Source organism: Panthera onca, chromosome B1, assembly GCF_046562875.1.
Source record: "Panthera onca isolate mPanOnc1 chromosome B1, mPanOnc1 haplotype 2, whole genome shotgun sequence".
Classification (NCBI taxonomy): Eukaryota; Metazoa; Chordata; class Mammalia; order Carnivora; family Felidae; genus Panthera; species Panthera onca.
Window position 1 is genome coordinate 55,961,528 of NC_138342.1, and position 12,670 is coordinate 55,974,197.

The 12,670-nt window shown below is 37.1% G+C and overlaps 1 pseudogene; it reads left to right on the forward strand.

Annotated features, from left to right (window-relative positions):
- LOC132693085 (UDP-glucuronosyltransferase 2B31-like) overlaps positions 1-5,967 on the forward strand; it is a 30,431-nt pseudogene extending 24,464 nt beyond the window's left edge.
- The last annotated feature ends 6,703 nt before the right edge of the window (positions 5,968-12,670 follow it).

Here is a 12,670-nt window from a genome sequence, read left to right on the forward strand (position 1 = left end):
TGGCCAGAGCTCACCAAGCCGTGTCCAGGTATCTAAGCCAGCCACGATGATTTAGAGAAAGAAAAATCAGTCTTCCCTGGTTGACTGGGCCCTACTAAAATCTGAAACAAGAAAATAAAAGATAGTTGAGATGGGTCCTGTCCTTAAGTGAACCCTGTGCATTATAAAATCTGGCCTCAAATGGACTCTGCTTCTAACTACTGCTCCTGATGGAGAAAGAAGGAATAAAAGGAGTCAAGCAGAGGGAAGACTGCATGTAAAGGGCTCAGATGCATCCTTCACCTTAAGATATAATAGTTTCTACTAACATATGAAAAAATACCTGGGGTCTTTGGGTATTTGTGAACTACTTTTTAGTTTCCCATCTGATAGAATCTTCACTTAATCACCTATGCTCATTTTTTGCTGAAAATCTAAAGTTACTTTACATTCTGCTTAACAAACAGAAGTTAAACCCTAGTAAATTATAATCCAAGTCATGGGGATTGCTTGGAAATTCCAAAACTGGCACCGTATTTTGGTACTGGTATATACATAAACCATGTTAAACAATGCCGTCAATGCTTTGTGCTTCATTTTTTAAGTACTGGAAGTCAGCTGAATAAATTTTAGCATTACAATTTTGGAACTTTTTCAACAGCCACACTGCTATTTATACATTATCAACATCGAAAGAATTTCCAAACCAGCAGTAGTGTTAATACTCTGGATTCATGTCAAAACTTATCAATTGACATTTTTCTTGGGGGTAGTGTTTTAACAATCTATAATCTAAAAGAAGTTATATTTATTTCCTAAGCCGAATTAATTATGAATTATAAGGAAATACAAATACTTCTCATAAGTAGTTGATTGCATATATTAGCCTTTTTGTATATCAAAAGATACAAAACTCCATGTAATAACTTGAGAAACAAGTGGATATAAGTAAATTCCCTTCTACAAGAGCCAAAAACAAATACAGGCTAATATTAAGTTTAGAAAATGAGAGCTAGTATATATAGTAACATAAATGTGTAGATTAATTTGCCACTGTTTTCTGCTCTAGAATCATGACAGTCTTACAATTTCTTAAATATCTGAATTTGTCATTGATTATGCCACTATGATTTGCCTACACCATAATATGTGACTTTACTCCATAGTTGACTTAACATAAAAAATATGTACATGTTATATGAGCATTTCTATTATAACAGTGTCTTACTGGTTCTCGTTACCTAACACCTCCTGTCCTCATTTCTTCATCCATCATATGGAAGGGATTTAACTGGATGTCTTTGAATCACCCTGGAATCCTAATACGCTGTAACTTTGAAGTTCAACTACAAAAAGTATTTTCTTTATCTTAACAGGTTTTATGGTGATTTGATGGCAAGAAGCCAGAAACCTTAGGACCCAATCAATTCTCGGCTGTATATGTGGATCCCCCAGAATGACCTTCTTGGTATGACTCAGGAGAACAAAAACTGAAAACATAACAGCTGAGCAATGCGATAATAGCTCAACAAAAAACAAATTTAGTGAGCATTTATTATTGAAATATTAAAAAATAAAACAAGTTATTTTTATTATTTCCAGTCCTAGGAAAATTAAGGAAAAAATGTAAGAGTTGGCATTTCATTACATTCCTTATGGCCCAAATCAAAATACCTTTATTTCAGGTGTAATTACTTTTCACAGGTGAATTTTTCAATAACTTCCAAAATTGTTGCTGTCTTTTAATTCTCTCCATACACCTATCTATCTTTCTCCTAGTTGCAGGGGTATTTCAAATGCTATTGAAAAATAACAGCGCTTTTATTGTACTCCATTTTCTATAGGAAAAAGTATACAATGTTTTTCATTAATTAATAATACGTTTCATGAATAAATGTGGATTTTCCTAATTCTGTTTCCAGTGCCACCACCATCACCCTTTCTGCTGCCCTGAAGTCCTTTATATCAGACTCAATGACTTCACTACTTTAAGAGAATGTTTCCAACATGCCCCCTGCTTTTTTGCACATGTTTCTTTTTATCCAAAATGTTCTTCCAATTTGTTCACCTGCCAATCTTGTGTTCATTTTTGAAGTTCAAATGACACACCACTTCTTTCATGTAGTCTTCATTTACCTCTCCAGCAGACTTACATGCTTCTTGCTCTGAGCTCTGAAAGCAATTTAAATGCAATTTCACATATATAATATTCTGTTATCTAAAAAATACTGCCTCTAGATTCAGTGCATTATAATGCTCATTTCTCATTTTAAAGACTTATAAAATAATTTTAGTAAAATTCACTCAATTCTAGGTCATCCAAAAACTGAAGCTTGTATAACTCATGGTGGAACTGATGATCTATCACGGGGATCCAATGGTGGGCATTCCTTTGCTTGTGGATCAACCCGGTAACATCACTCACATAAAGGCCAGAAAAGCAGCTGTTAGACTGAACTTGAACACAATGTCAAGTACAGATTTGCTCAATGCATTGAAGTGAGTCATTAATGATTCTTCACGAGTACAATTTTTTTTTTACTAGATACTATTTCTAGAGAGATGCTAATATGAAGGTCAGGTGAGCAAAAATGAGTCCTGACATGAACACAATTATGAGTAAGATCTGCTCAATGTTTTGAAGATAGCCATGAATAACCCATTTTGAGTGGCACAGTAAATTTTCTTCAATGGTTTTAGGGGAAAAGTTTGTAACAGTTTTAAAAACAGTGGAGAAATTTTAGGGTGCCTGGGTGGCTCAGTCAGTTAAGCATTTGACTTCAGCTCAGGCCATGATCTCATGGTTCGTGGGTTTGAGCCCTGAGTCAGGCTCTGTACTGACAGCTCAGAGCCTGGATCCTGCTCTGGTTTCTGTGTCTCCCTCTCTCTCTGCACCCCCCACCCCACTCACACTCTGTCTCTCTCTCTCAAAAATAAATGTTTAAAAATTTTAAAACAAAGAATAGTGGATAAATTTTGAAATATCAATAAAAAGAATCACTGAAATGGTTAACAGAAAGATTAAGAGGAAGCACTGAGAACAAAGTTGAAGTCGGGAACCATGAATGTTGTTATAGTGATGCCAGCTGGGTTCCTTCGCACGGGTACCACTTGTACTGGCCTTGCCACTCTGCCCCTTACCTGCAGCCCTGAACTTTAAACCCAAGGATTAGGGCAAAAATAAAAAACAAAGCAGGGTGCCTGGGTGGCTGTTGGTTGGGCGTCCTACTTCAGTTCAGGTCATGATCTCGCAGTCCATGAGTTCGAGTACCGTGTTGGGCTCTGTGCTGACAGCTCAGAGCCCGGAGCCTGTTTCAGATTCTGTGTCCCTCTCTCTCTGCCCCTCCCCCACTCATGCTCTGTCTCTGTCTCTCTCTCTCTCTCTGTCAAAAACAAATAAAATATTAAAAAAAAAAAGAAAAACAAAGCAAAACAAGAGAACAAACCATAATACAAAAAAACAAGGAGAAATAAAACAGCCAAATATCAAAACAACCAACACACCTGGCCCTATGCCCTACACTGGGGAGACTATACCCAGAAGCTTTCTAAGGAGCAGAGACTAGTGTCTGTATCTTCAAACATACTTTGTCTAGGCTCTGACATGTATAATCGCAAAAGCAGTTTCTCCAAACACCTCTGTCCAAAGAATCCGTTTGGACGTCTGGAGAAGGAAAAGGAGGAAAATATCAAAACTGGCATCATCTGCGAGGTTCAGAAAAACAGGAGGTACAGAGTACGCCTGCTTTCCAACACTCCCCACAGGGCTCTGAACCAACACACAAGTCTCAGAAAACCAGGAAGGAAAACTGAGTTTTACAGAAACTGGAATAAAACTGACCAGTCTAGTTTCATTACCCAAGCTAGATGGGAAATGCAAAAAAAAATCAAAAAAAGTAAACAGAAAAAAAAAAGATTAGTACTGTTATAGTACTAATCTGCACAATTATGATTTTCTTTCAGCATGAGAACTAAATTGTTTTAAAACTCGTCTAAAATAGTTTACTTTCTGTAAACCAGTATGACCTGATCAGTCGCAAATTCCCATTAAATACTTCCAAAATTTTCTATGGTAATATTTTGCTCCCACCACAGATAAATGATAAATAACTAGGGCTTTCAAATTTACTCGATTAAAAATTATGTGAACACTACTTATAAATTTAGTTAAATTCTATTAATTTTGTTTATACTTGTTTTTGTCTTATTTGGTAGAAGAACCATAAAATCAAAAAGCAATTGACTTAGAAGAGATATATTGGAATATTCCTTTTAAAAGTCAAATTTTCTGTATCAGAAATATTTGGTTTCCAAATTAGTTCAGGATGTTACTATTCCTATTATTATTAATATCATAATTATGTATACATTTTCTCTTTTTGGTTTCATAATGACTTTAGAAATAAAATTTTGCTTGAATATATATTGGTTATAGTATCATTTGCATTTTAAATGGACATTTGCATTTTAAAAACAATGTTGTCTAGTTTTAATTTAGTCCAACTATTATTCATCTTAAATAAGCACCACGAGAAGCACATTTTTTTTAAGGATTGTATCTTCCATTTGGTGGTTTTATGTCAAATCACATCTTTCTAATATAGATGTCTTTCTACATTTTAAAATTTTTAATAAGGTAAAGCTGTGCCCAAAAAAGAAAACTAGCTGATGTATACTGAATGTTTGTGATATGGTACACATTGTACTAGTAAATTCTTTGTAGGGAGTAAGTAACTTCTTCACTATAGTCTTTGCCTATTGTATTACAAATGTGTTTCAGGATTACTTCTCTCCTCTCAAAAACCCAGCATTCTCACTGGTTTTTACAGGACAGAGACAGATATTACCTCCACTGTACTGCTACAGTCCCATGTTATAGCACTTTGTGATTTAAAGTTTGTAAGCCCTCTTTATTTAGCCTTCTTCCTTGTCTGTTAGTTCATAATCATTTCAACAGTAGAAACCAATGAAACTGGCAATGCCTGAAAGTGGAATGCTGAGCACTCTCCAGATTCTAAAATGACAATACCAACAAGAAAAACCACAACAGCAAACACAAACTGGGTCACCAAATGATAGGGTCAAATCCAAGAATCAATACATCATTCCTCAAAATAATCAGATAAGAAAAGTACTATTCCTATCCATTCAAAAATGAAAACCCGAGGAACAGAAACACTAAAAAAAGCACACAAGTGTCAGAGTCAGGATTCAAGCCAATACAATCCACTTCCACACTTCTAATCACTAATTTCACTGCTATCATGTCAATACCAGCTCCTGATCAGCTCTGCCCGGACATGTCCATTAACCTCATCATGGACTTATATCCTATCTCTGGATTATAATAATATTTTGAAACTTTCTCAACAGATCTATTAACAATTCCTTACTGGATAATTCAAAATTTGCACACAGAAATCATGTATTTCATTTTTTTTTCTTGCCTTTCTAAACTAGAAATACTTGTCCTTGCCCAACTTCTCTTTTTCTTCACAGCTTGAAATCCTAGACATTAGCAAATTCTAGCCCATTAAGATCTCTATAATCATCTCTAAGAAAAATGATAGATTTTTCTTCCAGGGTTATGTGGCACTCATTTTTAGCCTCCACGTGAAAATCAACATACTTCTCCAGTTTGTTCTATAAATTATTTGATTTTCCTCCAGCTACAAAGAGAATGCTATGTGGTTATCAACCATTCATCATGATCAGCTTCTAAAGCCTTTGGATGGAGCAGTCTTCTGGACTGTGTTTGTCACACGGCACAAAGTTGCCAAGCACCTACGGCCAGCTTCTTACAACCTCACCTGTTTCCAGGACCACTCTTTGGATGTGATCGGATTCCTACTGGCTTGTGTGGTAATTGCTACTTTCTGTGTCATAAAATGTTGCTTGTTTTGTTGTCAAAAGTTTAAAAAAGAAAATAAGAAAAAAACAGGGAGTAGGCTTTTGAGACACAGTAGGCGTAGTAAACATTTGAAATAGCTAGTAAGCACAAGCAAAGTCATTCTATTTAATTCAACCACTGTGGATCAAGTTGTGACAGATTCTCCTCCACATGTTGTAAGATGTGTGCCATATCCAAATATTTTCCTCTTGGCTAAACATATTGTGTTAGTTAACCCATTCCACCCTAAGGGAGAAATAACTCTATGTATTTTTTGACAAACACTTCTTCAATATTTATCTTGAGATTCTTCAATTCTGTTCATCAAATCAAAGAAGATGTGGTACCTATAGATGGATTATGCTCAATTTATAATTCTAATTGTATAAATCCTCAAATAATTCTACTTTAATACTGACATATATAATTTCCTAACTGAAAAAAAACAGGGATTTCACTAGAGCCTTATTCTGTGATTTAAGAGTGAGAAGCCTGATTGTTTTTACCAAGCATTTTCAGAAACATCTACTGTATAAATAAAATCAATCAAATAGAACATATGTGTCCCTGACAAAGAAAAACACAACTGAACAGTTGTTAAAGGTGGCAAGATAGATTTTATTCATCCATTTATAGAAGGGGAGAGAGATTCCAGTATGAAATGAGTTCAACTCCAACTAAGATAAAGGTGACTGATGTTTTTAAAGGGAGAGCAGACAGGGAACAAAAAGGAACTATGGAAAAGTAAAAAGGGAAACAAAAAAGAGACGAGGTGACTACATGGAAATGGAAGATTACAGAAAGGAGTAAGTAGAAAATTACTGAAAATGGCTTGGCAAGTTGGGTTTGACAATGTATGTTTTGTTGTTTGGTAGGATCATAATTTCTTGAGCAAAGACTTTTTTTTAATGTTTATTTATTTTTGAGAGAGAGAGAGACAGAGTGTGAGTGGGGGAGGGACAGAGAGAGAGAGAGAAAGACACAGAATCTGAAAGGCTCCAGGCTCTGAGCTGTCAGCACAGAGCCCGATGTGGGGCTCAAACTCACAAGCCGTGAGATCATGACCTGAGCCGAAGTTGGACGCTTAACCGACTGAGCCATCCAGGCGCCCCAGAGCAAAGATTTAAATAAGGAAGCTGGAGCCAGTTTGAAGGACACAAACCATGACCTACATACAGATGGAAGAGAAGTTAAAATTTGGACAAGTCCCTTAAGCACAGTGTTTAGGCAAGTCCTTTGTGTTTACAGTTCACAACCCTCATGAAGTACAAAATATTCCTTCCTGTAAATATCCTTTGTTACAGGAATCTGAATGGTTCTTACTGGATTCCTACCTAAATCTGGGCAACCAGTAAAAAAGATCTTTGGTTAAAAAGACTAAAGATAATTTCCACACAAAGCCTTGGATATGTTTCAATTACTCTTCTCAATCTATCGAACAATGCTTTATAAATGGATGGTAAAACACAAAATAAAAGGAGGGTAGGAATGCTAGGTGAGGCCCAGCAAGATTTGGCCCAACCCTCTGGATTATGTTAGATTTCCCTCCTCCTGCAATATGATCGCCCATATTATGGTCTTACCTTGTCAAGTCAGTCAGATATTTCCAACTCTAATACCTGGGATATTGAGAATATCAAAACAGAAACTTATATAATCTTTTTGTTGATTTTTTTTCCACACATCTCATAGAAAAATAAATTGCAGATGGCATAAAGAACCAAATATTGTATGCAACAATTTTTAAGTCCATGCATAAGAAAACATTTGAAATAGCAAAAAGATCTCCAAAGCTTGCCTTTAAATATTGGTAATCGAGCCTTTCGAACACAACTTAAAAAGTGAACCACAAAGAGAAGAAAGAAACCAAGTTAAGAGCAGTTCTTCTGCCTGACAAGAGACATGTTTAAACAGTTGGACAGAAATGAGGCATACTTTGCACTTTTGATATACGGGGATATTTTTATAGCATTCTTCTATACAACAAAATTATTTTCAGCAATAATCACTGATGAAACTAATTATAATAATATCCAGAAAGGAAACAATGAATATTTATTAAACTTGGAACATATAATAGTAAAGTACAAAAAAGAAAAAAAGTAAGGCATTAGTGTTCTTTAATACATTAATATCTTTTTTAAAAAAAATAGGAGAGCGGGGGAGGCATCAGAGGAGAGAAACCTTACACATACGTATACATTAGCATGAGGTATAAGGAAGCCCCACTGTGCAATACTGAAACTGAATTCCAACCTATTGGTTTTCTTAATGAAGTTAACTTCTGCAGATTAGGTAATGACTTTGTCAAAACTGATCTTTTCAGGAGGAGGAGCCAAGATGGCAGAAGAGCATGGAAGTTTTTTGTATGTCTTGCGTCCATGAAATACAGCCAGACCAACACTAAACCATCCTGCACACCTAGAAAACTGACTGGAGGATTAACACAACAGTCTGCACAACCTGAACCACAGAATTCAGCAGGTACGAAGCATGGAGAGGTGAACTTGGGGAGAGAGAAGCCACGGCGGCCAGGGAGGTGCTCTTGCGTGCAGAGAGAGGATGGAGATGGTGGGGAGATTACGGGAAAAGCACCCCTCCCCAAAAGCAGCTTGGAGAGAAAGTGGAAAATTGGAAACAGCCGCAGGGACTAAACTAAAAAGGGAGAAAGGAGAAAGGATAAAGGAGAAAGGAGAGGTTTAAATTCCATTAAGACTGTAAACAGGGGGGAGCGCAGAGTCTGAAACTCCGCAGCTCAATACCTGGCGGTGCTCTGGTGGGAAGGGCGAATACCCAAGAGCAGAGTGGGGTCTAGGAGGTTCTTGGGCCACATGGGGAGAAGTGGTTCCACTGCTGGAAGGACATTTGGTAGAGGCTGTGAGACCACCTGGGCCCAAAAGACCCCAGAGAATGGCCACATTTGCTGCTACTGGAACAAGTTCATTGTGGGTGAAGCCTGGTGCCAGATGTGTGTTGTGATTTTCCATAATCCCTGAGGCACTGCTGCTACACTGTCTTGCAAACTTTTTCTGGGGTGGGCTGGCACCTGGCCACAGTCTATGGGCATCGGCAGCAGCACAGTCCCACAAGCATTCCTGGGTGCGGCCGGCACCCGGCCATTGCTCGGTGAGACCCTCCACAGAGGGGGAGAGTGGGTCAAAGCTGCAGTTCCTCAAAGTCGGGGGCTGGAGAAGGCAGCTGCATCTGAGACAAAACTCAGGGGGGATGTGCTTCCTGGAGCTTGGTCATGGACAGTGTGGAAAAGAGGGGTGGACTGAACCCAAGACGGACTGGTGCTTGATTGCTGACCAGGGAGAATAGAGTTCCAATACTAGAGACTGAGTAGGTGGGTGATGCCATTTTCACCACTCCTGCGCATGCACATACGCACCTCCAAGCGCCACAACAATTCACCCCAGTAGGCTAGCAGCGCCATCTAGTGGATAACAGAGCCGTTACACTAAGCCCTGCCCAACTGGGCCAACCTCGCTCTTCAGGAACACAAGTCTCATGCCTACTTAGTTTATGAACTATAAAGCGCCTCATAGTTGGACTTCTAGGGGAAAACGAAGGAATTTCAGTCATGTTTGAGTCTGTTAGCTGGTCCATCTATTCAATTTTCTTTCTTTCTTTTTTTTTCTTTTTCATTTTTCTTTTTCTTGAATACAGAAAAAGAAAAAATTCATTTTTATTATCAATTTTTATTAAAAATATTTTTAAAAATTTGTTTCTACTATATTTTTTACTTTTGTGAAAATTTATTCAAATTCTGTTTTACTTCCATCATCTCATCTTAGTCTACTTCAGTGTATTCATTTTTTCAAATTTTCAAACAATTCTTTTCCTCTTTTTTTCTCTAATCTATCAAGCCACTTTCCACACACAGAGCAAAACACACCTAGGATCTAGCATCAGCTATTCAATTTTGTGTGTGTGTGTGTTTCGAATTTTTGAATTAATATTTTTTTAATTTTAATTTTTTCTACCTCACTAATTCCTTTTCTCCCTTCAAAATGACAAAACGAAGGAATTCACCCCAAAAGAAAGAGCATGAAGAAACGACAGCCAGTCACTTCACCAATACCGATACAAGCAAGATGTCTGAACCAGAATTTAGAAACATGATAATAAGAATACTAGCTGGAGTCGAAAATGGATTAGAATCCCTTTCTGCAGAGATAAAAGAAGTAAAAGCTACTCAGGATGAAATTAAAAATGCTATAACTGAGCTGCAATCACGGATTGGTGCAGTGGTGCCAAGGATGGATGAGGCAGAACAGAGAATTAGCGACATAGAGGACAAACTTATGGAGAATAATGAAGCAGAAAAAAAGAGGGAGATTAAGGCAAAAGAGCACGATTTAAGAATTAGAGAAATCAGTGACTCATTAAAAAGGAGCAACATCAGAATCATAGGGGTCCCAGAAGAGGAAGAGAGAGAAATAGGGTTAGAAGGGTTATGTGAGCAAATCATAGTGGAAAACTTTCCTAACCTGGGGAAAGACACAGACATCAAAATCCAGGAAGCACAGAGGACCCCCATTAGATTCAACAAAAACTGACCATCAACAAGGCACATCATAGTCAAATTCACAAAATACTCAAGCAAGGAGAGAATCATGAAAGAAGCAAGGGAAAAAGAGTCCCTAACCTATAAGGGAAGACAGATCAGGTTTGCAGCAGACCTATCCACAGACACTTGGCAGGCCAGAAAGAAGTGGCAGGATATATTCAATGTACTGAATCAGAATGATATGCAGCCAAGAATTCTTTATCCAGCAAGGATGTCATTCAAATTGAAGGAGAGATAAATAGTTTCCCAGACAAACAAAAATTAAAGGCGTTTGTGACCACTAAACCAGCCCTGTAAGAAATTTTAAGGGAGCTCTCTGAAGGGAGAAAAGATGAAAATGTAAATAAATAAATAAATAAATAAATAAATAAATAAATAAATTCCAAAAGCAACAAAGATTAGAAAGGACCAGAGAACACCACCAGAAACTCCAACTCTACAAGTATCATAATGGCAGTAAATTCATATCTTTCAGTACTTACTCTAAATGTCAGTGGACTCAATGCTCCAATCAGAAGACATAGGGTAACAGAATGGATAAGAAAACAAGACCCATCTATATTCTGTTTACAAGAGACCCACTTTAGACCTAAAGACACCTTCACATTGAAAATAAGGGGATGGAGAACCATCTATCATGCTAACGGTCAACAAAAGAAAGCTGGAGTATCCATACTTATATCAATCTAGACTTTAAAATAAAGACTGTACCAAGAGATGCAGAAGGGCATTATATCATAATCAAGGGCTCTATAGACCAAGAAGACCTAACAATTGTAAACATTTATGTGCCAAATGTGGAAGCACCCAAATATATAAATCAATTAATCACAAACATAAAGAAACTCATCAGTAGTAATACCATAATAGTAGGAGACTTCAACACCCCACTCACACGATGGACAGATTGTCTAATCAAAAAATCGACAAGGACACAATGACTTTGAATGACATACTGGACCAGATGGACTTAACAGATATATTCAGAACATTTCATCCTAAAGCAGCATAATATACATTCTCCAGTGCACATAGACCAGAATAGTCTATTCTCCAGAATAGACCATATACTGGGACACAAATCAGCCCTCAGCAAGTAAAAAAAGATCGAGATCATACCGTGCATATTTTCAGACCACAATGCTATGAAATTCGAAATCAACAACAAGAAAATTTGGAAAGGTAACAAATACTTGGAGACTAAAGAACATCCTTCTAAAGAATGAATGGACCAAAAAGAAGTTAAAGAGGAAATTAAAAAGTATATGGAAGTCAATGAAAATTATAGCACCACAACCCCAAACCTCTGGGACACAGCAAAGGCAGTCATAAGAGGAAAGCATATAGCAATCCAGGCCTTCCTAAAAAAGGAAGAAAGATGTCAGATACACAACCTAACCTTACGCCTTAAGGAGCTGGAAAAAGAACAACAAATAAAACCCAAAACCAGCAGAACACATGAAATAATAAAGATTACAGCAGAAATTAATGCTATCAAAACCAAAAAAATAGCAGAACCGATCAATGAAACCAGAAGCTGGTTCTTTGAAAGAATTAACAAAATTGATAAACCACTAGCCAGTTTGATCAAAAAGAAAAAGGAAAGGACCCAGATAAATAAAATCAAGAATGAAAGAGGAGAGATCACAACCAACACAGCAGAAATATAAACAATAATAAGAGAATATTATGAGCAATTATATGTCAATACAATGGACAATCTGGAAGAAATGGACAAATTCCTAGAAACAGATACACTACCAAAACTGAAATAGGAAGAAATAGAAAATTTGAACAGACCCATAACCAGTAAGGAAATCAAATTAGTAACCAAAATCTGCCAAAAAGCAAGAGTCCAGGGCCAGATGACTTTCCAGGGGAATTCTACCAAACGTTTAAGGAAGAGTTAACACCTATTCTCTTGAAGCTGTTCCAAAAAATAGAACTGGAAGGAAAACTGCAACAATTCCACTGCAAACAATTAACGTGATTCATCACATCAATAAAAGAAAGGACAAGAACCATATGATCCTCTCAATAGATGCAGAGAAAGCATTTGACAAAATACAGCATCCTTTCTTGATAAAAACCCTCAAGAAAGTAGGGATAGAAGGAGCATACCTCGAGATCATAAAAGCCATATATGAACGACCCAACACTAATATCATCCTCAATGGGGAAAAACTGAGAGCTTTCCCCCTAAGGTCAGGAACAAGACAGGGATGTCC